The following is an 11,694-nucleotide window of genomic DNA, read 5'->3' as shown; positions in this document are numbered from 1 at the left end:
GAGAGGGACATGCTTGGTGTGAGTGCAAGAGCAGACAAAAATGGAGGGGAAGCCATCAGAGAGTAGGAGGTCAGAGAACACTTTGACTCTCTACTGACATCTTCTCTTTAATCTATGTCTCCCCTCATCCTAACAAAAGGTAGGGAGGTCCCTCCCAACCAGGAGTCTTGAGTTATTTGCCCCCTTCCTTTCTTTCTCTTCAACATAAAGCTATTGAAAGCAAGGAACTGTTTTTTTCTGTTTTTAAGTTTATATAGTGACAGTAATTGGAATTTTACCTCCTGAAGGTAAGTACGACCAGCCGCTCTATGTCCTTATAATTTATCAGTTGTGTCAGTTTAACTTTGGGGCCAGTTCTTGATGTGTACAGGTGGAGCATTTCACTTGTGAAAATCATGGATCTAGATTTGAGTCCCAATCTGCCTCAAACACTTTTATCTTATCACAGTAGTTTAAACATGTAAGTCAGCTTTTTCTCCCTGCCCCACCCCCCACCACACACACACACACATACACACAAAGAAGGTTGCTCCCTGATTTATGATATTTCTATGTTGTTTCTTCTGATCACTTGTTGTCACTTTCCTGTTCTATTTTCTGCAAGAATCTGTGCTTCATTAGCAGTGATCCATGGGATGTATGATTTCTTATACATTCTGCTTTGTTCATTCTTTATCGTCCTTAGTTTCTCAATCCGCAAGCCACCATAAGGTGTGTGGCAGAGGGAACCCTGCACCTCTCCTGTTCCACTCGCAAATAGAGTAAGGGAAAAAGCCTCCGTATGAGCCTTATTTCTCAGATCTTATCTCCGTGGTTCTTACGTGCGATGTATGTTAGCGGGAACAGAATCGTTCGGCAATCAGCTTCAAATGCCAGGTCTCTAAATTTTCTCAGTATTGTTTCCCAAAAAGAGTGACGCCTTCCCTCTGGGGATTCCCATTTGAGTTCCTCAAGCATCTCCGTAACACTTAAGTTTTGTTCAAACCTACTGGTAGAAATCTAGCAGCCCTCCTCTGAATTGCTTCGATGTCTTCCTTCAGTGCGACCTGGTACGGATCCCAAACACTCAAGCAATACTCGAGAATAGGTTGCACCGGTGTCCTATATCGGTCTCCTTTACAGGTAAACCGCTCTTTCCTAAAATTTTTCCAGTAAACTGAAGTCAACCATTTTCATTCCCTACCACAGTTTTCACATGCTCATTCTACCTCATATCGCTTTGCAGTGCTACACCCAGATATTTAAATGACTTGACTGTGTCAAGCTGGACACTAGTAATACTGTATCTGAATGTTTTACATTTGTTCTTCCATCTCATCCACATTAACTTACATTTTTCCCTCATTTAGGGCTAGCTGCCATTCATCACATCAAGTGGAAATTTTGTCTAAGTTGTCTTGTATCTTTCTCAAGTCACTCAACTTCGACACCTTACTGTCCACCACAGAATCATCAGCTAACAACCACAGGCTGCTGCCAACCCTGTCTGCCGAATCATTTATGTACATAGAGAACAGCAGCAGTCCTGTCACACTTCCTTAGAGCACTCGTGACTGTACACTTTTCTCAAACCTATCAGCCATTAAGCTCCAGGGCCATGGAACAGTGGTTGTGTTTCACCAACACTATTCTCCACAGAAATTACAAACAGGATTTTGGTGTCAGTATGGTTTGGTTTAGTGGAAAAGCCCACTTTCATTTGGATGGGTTCATTAATAAGCAAAATCAACACATTTGGGTGACTGAGAATCTGCATTTTATGATCAAGAAGTCTGTTCACCCTCAGTGAACATATCTGTAGGGTGCTGATGTCTGTGCCCTACTGACCCAAATTCTCTTTATCGTGTTGTGCCACAAATATTCCTAAAGATTCCCATTTCTACATTAAAATTTTTTCAACTTTAGATTGACCTCCAGTATGTATGCTAATTGATGCATATTTAAGGTATTTGAAAGATAAGATGAAATACCTTCGGATTTCAAGAGGAGAGAGAGGTTTTGACAGTGTAGACCAGACCACGCTCTTCAAAATTCTGAAGGTGAGAGGGCTAAAATACAGGGAGTGAAATGCTCTTAACAATTTGTGCAGAAACTAGACCACTGTTATAAGTCAAGGGGCATGAAAAGGAAGGAGCAGTTGAGGGGGAAGAGTCTGTACATTGAGCAGCAGTGAAGAAAACCAAGGAGATATTTGGAAATGCAAGTTCAAGGAGAAGAAATAAGAACTTTGAGGTTTGCTGATGAGATTGTACTTCTGTGAGAGGCAGCAAAGGTTTTGTAAGAAGAGTTAAATGGGATGGCTAGTGTCCTTGCAAAGGGGTTATAAGATGAGTATCAACAAAAGTTAAATAAGGAATGGAATTTAGTCAAATTAAATCAGGTGATTCTGAAGGAATTAGGTCAGGAAATGGGATGCTAATAGTAGTAGTTGAATTTTGCTATTTGGACAGCAAAATAACTGATGAAGTCTGAAATAGACAGAATATATATGAAATGTGCTTTATTCATCTCATTACATACATTTTTCAAGTCGTGACCTCAGGTTTTTCTAGATATGGCTGATTAATAGTTGCTTTTGCTGTGTCATCAAAATATTGGGCATAAAATAGAAACAATTACTTGGCAGCACATCAGAAGCATATTATTAATTTTCATATCAATTGATTTATGTGTAAAAGATATGTCTAATATTACAATAAGAACACTTTACAGTAAATATGAAAGTTTAAATTTACATTGCAGAAATACTTGCTATATCAACAAAAATAATCAATTTCTAAGAATATAATGTAACTGGATGGATAAAAAAGTCTACTCACCAACCGGTGGCAGGACTTCTAGCAGAAGGGTTCAAGGGGAAGGAAAAGGGACGAAGAAAAAGAACTGGTGAGGTTTAGGAAATGGGGAGGGATTTGAAAAGTTGTCCAGAACCATGGGGCAGGGACACTTAAAGAGACCTGATGCAATTACTGATTATTGCGGACTGCGTCGGATGAGATCTCATCCTGTCCATTAAATCGTCCCTGACCCAGGCTTCTGGATGACTTTTTGAAACACTTCCCATTTCCTAAACTTCACCATTCCTTTTTCTTCATCCTTCTCCCTTCCCCTTCAGCCCTTCTGACAGAAGAAGGAGCCACTGGCTCCGAAAGCTTGCAAATTTCCTTAATCATAATATGTGTGTCTTCTTGTGCCACCTCTTGGTGAGTAGATTATTTTATCCATCCAGTTACGAATACTTATGATAGTTTTCAGTACACAAAAAAGTAAAATATGTAATTCCCTTGTTCAGACTGTGAAACTTTCCTCAATGAATTCTTCAGTAGAATAGTAACACTTTTCCACCAGAAGGATGAAGAACAATCTTTCCAGTGAACCAAGCTGTATGTTAAATATATTACTGCCTTTTACTTTATTGTAAATTTTTAGCCTCAAATACTGTGGTATTTGATTGTAGAGTTTTAAGCAGTTTGTCAGAAGTTTAAAGTCATGTCTGAGGAAAGTGCTGTAGTTGTTATGGAAATGGAAGTGTTGTGTGTGTTCTTTTGTAACACTGGAAACCTTGAGACATTTGCTGAATTTCCCCAGATCATATGCTGTAACAAATAAGAGGCACAAAACAGCAGTGGAGACTATGCTTTCAGTCAACTGTCAGTTGCAACAGTATTTGACGGAATTGAATGAAGAGTATGGATATGATAGATATTACTGCGAAGTACATTGGTTAAGTCGAGAGGCATGTTTGGTATGATTTTTGATGTAATATCCATTATTGTTGAATTTCTGAAGGAAAGTGGAAAACAAGAATGAAAATTAGAACATTGGGAATAGTCTACAGACCTCACCTTTTAAGTGGACAATACTGCACGCTGTCCACAGTAAGACATTGCAAGGTGAAACAAACTAATTTCTGATTTGATGGGGATACAGTTAAAAAGAAAATTGCAGTGTAAGAGGAACAACTTCTGACAAAAAATAGTGTCCATATCCCAAAAATGTGAATTTTGAAGAATTCATTGTGTTAGTGAAAGAATTACAATAATAGCTTTTGAAATGTTTCGAGGATTCTGTCAGTCTTACATCCGTTATTGAACTGTTTTTGAGACTGTTAGCCATTTCAGTTGAAAGTGCCTCTTTGCGTGTGCAGATGAAACTAATCAATTTGCAGCGTAATTCCCATTTAAAAGATAAATTGTTTTATGTTAAAAGTACCCAGGAGCTCTTTGTTGTTGCCCTCAGCAGGAGTTCCCCATGTCTCCATAAAGAGGTTGCAAGTGTGATGCAGCATTTTTATAAAAAAAAATTCAGTTATGGAACTAATTAAGTCGTCATTATAGGGCAGACTGAGTGATGAAAATCTGCGAGTTTGTCTGTGCCTGTCTTTATTCCAACACTTTGTATCAAACAGATATTTTATTCCATCTTCATTATGCCAAAAATAATTAAATAATTCCAAAAAAAATGTTTTCTCTATGATTTATGTTTAGAAACATGACATACAAAATCAAGCCATGTGCTAGCTGCTCAATGTTTGTTGTACAACTGCCTCTGTTTAAGGAGTAGGGCATTCTGGCTACCGGTTCACAGTATATTTATTCCCTCATATAGTTTGTTGCAAATAATCCACTGCAGTTCAGAAGAAACAATGATCTACATAATAACAATACCAGAAGAAAAAATGACGTTTGCTACTTCACATTAAGATTGTCTTAAGCACATAAAGTGATATGCAGTACTGCATCTAATTTTTTTTATAACTTACCCAGTGATGTAAATTACCTGACAGACAGCAAAATCAATTTTGAAAATAAACTGAAAAATTTTATCTCTGAAAACTCCCTCAATTCCTTATAAGAATTTCCATTGTTTTAATATGTAAAAGGCAAACCAAGGAAAGGCAAACATATGTTTCTACCATTTGTAGACTTAGAGAAAGCTTTTGACAATGTTGACTGGAATACTCTCTTTCAAATTCTGAAGGTGGTAGGGGTCAAATACAGGGAACAAAAGGCTATTTACAATTTGTACAGAAACCAGATGGAAGTTATAAGAGTTGAGGGGCATGAAAGGGAAGCAGTGGTTGGGAAGGGAGTGAAACATGGTTGTAGCCTATCCCCGATGTTATTTTATCTGTATATTGAGCAAGCAATAAAGGAAACAAAACAAAAAAATTGGAGTAGGAATTAAAATCTATGGAGAGGAAATAAAAACTTTGAGTTTTGCCAATAACATTGTAATTCTGTCAGAGACAGCAAAGGACCTGGAAGAGCAGTTGAACAGAATGGACAGTGTCTTGAATGGAGGTTATAAGATGAACATCAACAAAAGCAAAACGAGGATAATGGAATGTAGTCTAATTAAATCAGGTGATGCTGAGGGAATTAGATTAGGAAATGACACTTAAACTAGTAGATGAGTTTTGCTATTTGGGGAGCAAAATAACTGATGATGGTCGAAGTAGAGAGGATATAAAATGACAAGGAAAGCATATCTGAAAAAGATATACGAGGGCGGTTCAGAAAGTAACCTCCGATTGGTCACAGTGCGGGTTGTGGGGGGAGTAGCAACGCCATCTGTGCGTTCACGCACTCAACAGGTCAGTCGGCATCAAGCCATGGTCGAGTGAACGTCGTACCTGCGCTAGTTTAGTTTTTGTGGCAGTTTGAAATGTGTGCTGCAATAGAAAACCCCGCCAAATGTGAAGTGTGTGCTGTCATAAGGTTTTTTACAGCCAAAGGATATTCTGCAGCAGCTATTCATCGTGAGCTTTGTGCCGTGTACGGACCAAGAGTTATGAGTGAAGGAGTTGTCCGTGAATGGGTACGTTTATTTAAAAGTGGACGAGAAAACGTTCATAAGGAAGAGAGGAGTGGTAGACCATCATTGGTGACTGACGAACTCGTTCAGACAGTTGATGCAAAAGTTCGTGAAAATCGACGTTTCTCAATGTCGGAGTTGTCTACTGGTTTTCCACAGATTTCTAAGACTCTCTTGTACGAGATAGTGACAGCAAGATTGGGTTACCATAAGTTCTGTGCACGATGGGTGCCCAAAATTCTTACCGACCACCACAAAACTCAAAGAATGGCCTCTGCATTAGACTTTCTGTCACGTTATGAGGACGAAGGAGAACCATTGTTAAACAGAATCGTGACCGGTGATGAAACCTGGATTAAGTACGTGAACCCTGAGACAAAAGAACAATCAAAGATGTGGGCACATTCAAATTCGCCTACCAAACCAAGAAAAGCCTCGCAAGATTTTTCTGCCAGAAAACTGATGGCAACGGTGTTTTGGGATGCCAAAGGGGTGTTGTTGGTTGAATTCATGGAACGTGGTACGACCATTAATCAAGACGTGTACTGTGAAACAATAAAAAAGTTACGATGGGCTATACAGAACAAACGCCGTGGTATGCTGACTTCCGGTATCGTTTTTTTGCACGATAACGCCCGTCCTCACTCTGCTCGCAGAACAACGGCCCTTCTTGAGTCCTTCAAGTGGGACGTTATCAACCATCCACCTTACAGCCCAGACCTGGGGCCAAGTGATTATCACCTCTTCATGCATTTGAAGAAATGGCTCGGGGTCACAGCGGTTTGATGACGACGAAGAGCTCAAAGATGCGGTCACAGGCTGGCTCCAGGCACAAGCGGGTGATTTTTATGCAGAAGGAATTTGAAAAGCTTGTGAAGAGATACGATAAGTGCCTCAGTCGCTATGGAGACTATGTAGAAAAATAGTGCAAAGATGTAGTTGTAAGATGTATATATTAAAATATTTTTATTTAACTTGGTGTATTTTTTTAAATCAACTGGAGGTTACTTTCTGAACGGCCCTCGTATTTGTTAACATCAAATATTGATTTAAGTGTCAGGAAGTCTTTTCTAAAAGTATTAGTACGGAGTGTAGTTATGTATGGGCCAACGGCCTTGCCACGGTGGTAACACCGGTTCCCATCAGATCACCAAAGTTAAGTGCTGTCGGGCTGGGCTAGCACTTGGATGGATGACCATCCGGTCTGCTGAGCGCTGTTGGCAAGCGGGGTGCACTCAGCCCTTGTGAGGCAAACTGATGAGCTGCTTGATTGAGAAGTAGCGGCTCCAGTCCTGGAAACTGACAAACGGCCAGGAGAGCGGTGTGCTGACCACATGCCCCTCCATATCCGCATCCAGTGACGCCTGTGGACAGAGGATGACACAGCGGCCGGTTGGTACCATTGGGCCTTCATGGTCTGTTCGTGAGGAGTTTAATTTTTAGTTTAGTAGCTATGTATGGATGTGAAACGCGGACAATAAATAGTTTAGACAAGAAGAGAATAGAAGCTTTCAAAATGTGGTGCTACAAAAGAATCCTGAAGGTCAGATGGGTAGATCACATAACTAATGAGGAGGTATTGAATATAATTGGGGAGAAGAGGAATTTGTGGCACAAGTTGACTAGAAGATCGGTTGCTAGGACACATTCTGAGGCCTCAAGGGATCACAAATTTAGTGTTGGAGGTAAGGATGGTTGGAAAAAATCGGAGAGGGAGACCAAGAGATGAATACACTAAGCAGATTCAGAAGGATGTAGGGTGCAGTAGTTACTTGGGGGTGAAGACGCTTGCACAGGATAGAGTAGCATGGAGAGCTGCATCAAACCAATCTCAGGACTGAAGACAACAACAATAACAAAAACAACAATATGCAAAAGGTGACAGGTAGGAATTACTAACTTACATCTGTATGTTTTATAATAATAATAATAATAATAATAATAATAAACAAAAAAGCAAAAACAAAACAAAATTTACAAATGTTCAGCATGAAGCCATATTTGCAAATTAATTTTGCTATATGAATGTAAAATGACTCATTCCACATCATTATGGTTTATCGTATTATTGATCCATGTGACATGGAACTATCTATGTAAATAATAATGTGGCATATTCACAGTTTCCCCTCTCTTCCACATCTTCCTGCTCATATGGTGAGATGTAATAGTGGATGGGGGGTGGGGGGTTGACACTTTCTGCGATTCTTGCAGAAACCTCATTTCCAATTAAAACTGATGTATCATCAGCAAATAAAACTAAATGAACATCACTAGCAAGTGGTATACCATGTACGTAGAAGAGTAGCAGATAGGGACCCAATACGGAACATTGAGGACCTCCTTGGGAAATAGTTTTCCATGTTGGGGAGTAATTACATGAATTTGAAGTTAGAATTACTCTTCATTTCCTACCTGTTAAGTAAAAGTTAATGCATTGTAAAGCAGTGCCCCTCATTCCGTAGAAGTATGAGTGGGTCAGTGAATTGAACGCTTTTGTCGCATCACAGGATAATACTGTGATCTTTCTACCCTTATGTAATTAGCATATTTTTGTACTAAACTTACTGATTGTGTTATAGAGTTCTTTCCTTGTTGAAATCTAAACTGATTTTTAAAGGTTATGTCATTTATGCCCCCACCACCCAGTTGCCTCTACCATCATGCGCTGCTGCTTGCAGTCTGACTTCAGCAGTCAGAGACTGTGGTCATATGTGTGTGAGTTGTATTTGCTCAAGTATGTGTGTGTATGTTGTCTATTTTTGATGAAGGCCTTGTTGCCTGAAAGCACACTTTCTGACAGTCTTTTTGTTGTGCCTGTCTGCAACTCAGCATCGCCACTATGTGGTAAGTAACAGCTATCCTTTTCGTAATATTATTACATTACATTCTGGATTTTCCATTGTTTGATTTTGCCTGATGACTTTTCTTCTAACCGGTAATTTAGTGATGTTTTCCTTTGTTAATATTTTCCAATGCATTACTATACTCCGTGACTGTACTCCTTTCTCTCCTTTCGTGTGTTTCTCTTGTTGCCTAGTAAACCACAATGCAGGCTCTACTTACAAGCTGCACTGTATCATCCATCTTGGTAGTGCACAGTAGACGGCTACAAGACCCCGCTGATTGTTGGTGCAGCATCTCGTGTCCCACATTACTCCTGTCAATATCATTAATCTTACACCTTCAAATTGATCACTCTTCCTGCACGACTCTCACTTATTTTCATGTGTTATTTCCCATACCTCCTGTGCCACACAAACTTGTATCTCATCTTACCAATCCATCCCCTCCATCCCATTCCTGCTCTTCTCTATTCCAATTTGCATCTACTAACTTCACCTAACCTAGTCACATCTGCCATCGCCCTTCTTCAGACTTATCCACCCCCAGAGCTGCGATCCACCTGACAGTCTTTTTATTTATTTATTTTTTCTTTGATCTCAGTGTCTCTTCATTCCAATTTCAGGTGGTTTTTGCCTTTCACTATCGACCTACTCCCTCAGATTTCACCTTATTTCACCAGGATTCATCAGTTTTATTCTTTTTGTGATTTTTTTTTCCATGTGTTTGGGTGTATTTTTGTGAATTCTTTTGGATGTAATTCTACATTATTTATGTATTTTTACATGTTTTATCCATCACCATATATCCTTGCTCCTTCCATCTGCATCAGTACAGAAAAGTTTCTTTATCCCTAGCAAGAATCCAGTCCCACATACTGTTCCTGTGTTGTATCTTGATGCATGGAATCCCCCCAAATGGCCTTACCATCAAATTACCTATCTCAGACTGCCACCCATGCTTCTACAGTGACCTCCATCTGTTCAGGTTCTGCCAGTCCTTAATCCTCACCAACATAGTCCTCCAAAATCATATTAATCAGGGCCCAAACCTCCTTGTAATACTTTCTCTCCATCTGCAAAATTCTCCTGCTATGCAATTCCAAATACCTGGACACCCTTCTGTGGGTCCAGTGGTTAGAATAGGGCTGAGGTATTTCTGGCTGTCATAAGAGGTGACTAGGAGCCTCACACGTTTTGGCCCTGTAGGTTCAAGTCCCATTTTATGGTTTAACCTGCCACTTTCCAAATTCTACAGAAGTGCGGGACATATGGGGAAGCACGCCTTACGTGGTGCACAAGTTACCCATAGTGCCCTTAGATTAGAACTCCTGAACCTCTTCTCATCACACGTTTGCATCTCCAACTGCAATTCAACTACAAGGGTTGGAACTTAAATAGTGGCAACTATTTATTCACAACCGATACAAAAGAGTTAAATGTTTGCAACTGTTACTGTCCTTCAAAGTAGTCACCATCATTGTGTAGAACACGTTACCAGCAATGTGGAAGGCGTAGTATACTGTTAGCAGAGCCTGTTCTGTTGGTGGTACGAATGGGGTGGTCTACTGCCTATCAAATCAAAGTCACAAGGACTTAAGTCCGGGGAGTATGGTGGATGATACAGTACTTCCCAGTCCCATCGACCGAACAGAGCAGCTACAGCTTGCGCTGTATGCGCCCGTGCATCATGCAAAATGATGGGTGGGTTGTGCATAAAGTGTCGCTGCTTCTATTGCAAAGCTGGTCACAGGTGATGCTCCAAAAACAGAGTAATACTGTGCTTTGATGGTCTGCATTAGGATAACATCATCACAGTCGTACATGAGAATCGCTATAACTTTCACCATACTAGGGCTCTGACGCACTTTCGACTTTTTGCAGCAATCCATAATGACGCCATTCGTTGGATTAGCGTTTCAGTTTTGGTTCGTACAATGTGGCTGATGTCTCATTCAGTGTTACGATATGGCGTAAGAAAGCCTCTCCTTGGCGCTCATAGTGCATCTGAGCAGCATCATAACGCATCCATTTCTGCATTTCCGTCAAGTCATGTGGAACCCATCGTGATGCAATTTTTCGCATGCCCAGGCGTTCCTTCAGGATGCGAAGCACGGTTGTATGCGCTAAGGTTGTATGCGCTAATCTGGTTTTGTGGGTGAGCTCACAAATCGTATGGCATCGATCACTGTCCACTAATGCAGCAACAGCATGTGCGTCTTCTTCAGAGATGCTAGGATGACCTGCCCGATGCATTTCTGCCACAGTTTGCCGAACTTCAGTTAAGGCTGTTACCCAACGTGCCACTGTTCTGTATGGCAATGCCAATTCCCCGCACGCCTCTTGAAGACCTTGATGACACTGTTGTGCTGTACGACCTCTGGCACATTCAATCTTGATCCAACTCCATTGTTCCTGTTTTGAAAACACAGTGACACCGTTACATTAGACCGCTCACTCACAAGTGACTGTGTTTCCGTCGTTTGTGCGCAACCAGTGAAGTGGGCCGGGTGAGTCCATTTGGTCGGAGGTAAGGTAAGTATATCAAGTATGTGTTCTATCAGCAACAATAGTAGATTCCATTGCGTAGTGTCTCCATAGTAATGTTGCCACTAGTTAAGTTCCAACCCACATATTTGGGCAAGGACACTTTCCGGGGTACGTCATCTTCTTCCATTATCTCCTGTCCTCTTTCACCCCTTGACATTATTGGATTTCTCTGCACCCAATATACAGCATGGTAGCCAGTCTCTTGTGGTGGGGCCGTCATGTACCCATTTGCTGGTAGCCCCCTGACAACACAGGGTTGACACCGCTGATGCCTGAGCTGTAAACTCCCCACATATGCCAAGAAGTAGATTCCTGTCTTCCTCAGGCTTCAGGACTCTCCCGGCAATGGCCATCATGCTAGGTGGCCTTTGCTGTGGCTGAGTGGTGCCTGTGGAGAAAGCCCCTGATCAGAGTGTGTGGCATCAGGGCGGATGACCCGCAATGAAGTGGACTAAGTCATCTTTTGCTGGGGACCAAATGGCCC

General features: G+C 40.9%; 1 protein-coding gene and 1 pseudogene across 1 annotated transcript in view; both read left to right on the top strand.

The window, feature by feature from the left end:
* Positions 1-11,694, top strand: part of LOC126260201 (1-phosphatidylinositol 4,5-bisphosphate phosphodiesterase gamma-1) — a 282,094-nt gene that overhangs the window by 205,285 nt on the left and 65,115 nt on the right. The window lies entirely within an intron of this gene.
* On the top strand, positions 6,923-7,040 carry LOC126261459 (5S ribosomal RNA; annotated as a pseudogene).

The sequence above is a fragment of the Schistocerca nitens genome, chromosome 5, assembly GCF_023898315.1.
Source record: "Schistocerca nitens isolate TAMUIC-IGC-003100 chromosome 5, iqSchNite1.1, whole genome shotgun sequence".
NCBI classification, from domain to species: Eukaryota; Metazoa; Arthropoda; class Insecta; order Orthoptera; family Acrididae; genus Schistocerca; species Schistocerca nitens.
This window is presented reverse-complemented; position numbering and strand designations above follow the sequence as displayed.